This window comes from Myotis brandtii, unplaced genomic scaffold (genome assembly GCF_000412655.1).
Source record: "Myotis brandtii unplaced genomic scaffold, ASM41265v1 scaffold19, whole genome shotgun sequence".
Taxonomy (NCBI): domain Eukaryota; kingdom Metazoa; phylum Chordata; class Mammalia; order Chiroptera; family Vespertilionidae; genus Myotis; species Myotis brandtii.
In genome coordinates, this window is record NW_005357075.1 from 497,388 (window position 1) to 497,942 (window position 555).

A 555-nucleotide genomic window follows, 5' to 3' on the forward strand; every position below is an offset into this window, starting at 1 on the left:
AAGGGGTGCTCCTGACTTGCGGGGGCTGCTGCAGAGCCCGGCGGCCCCCAGGAGTGAGTGTCCGCAGGCCGTGGGAGCAGCGCACCAGCCATCCTGTCCGGGACCCCTGGTTGTCATCAACGTGTCCCATCCAAACCACAGCCCCCAAGCCTGACACCAACCACCCTGCTCTGCTGACCACTGATAACATGGGGCCATTTCTCCTCAGGTGCCACTTTGGCGATGCCAGCTTAAACCTGAGGGGTCAGGCTGACTCGCTTCTCCTCCTCTTAGGTGGTTTCCAGCCAACTTGAATGTGTAGAGCTCTCTTCCAGCTACACTGCCTCTCCTCCCCTCCGTCCTTCCCACGTATAAAATAAGCTGCCACATGTTTTCTGAGAGGTGAGCTCAGAGTTGGTGCTTCTCCCCGCAGCCCCTGCGTCCTATTTTCAAGACATTATTATATTATATTTTCATGGACTTTGAAACACAAAGTAGTGGTATTTAATATTGGCGATCTAGGCCTTTGAAAATACAGCTCAAAGGAAAACCCGCCCACCTGTGTGGCTCCCGTTT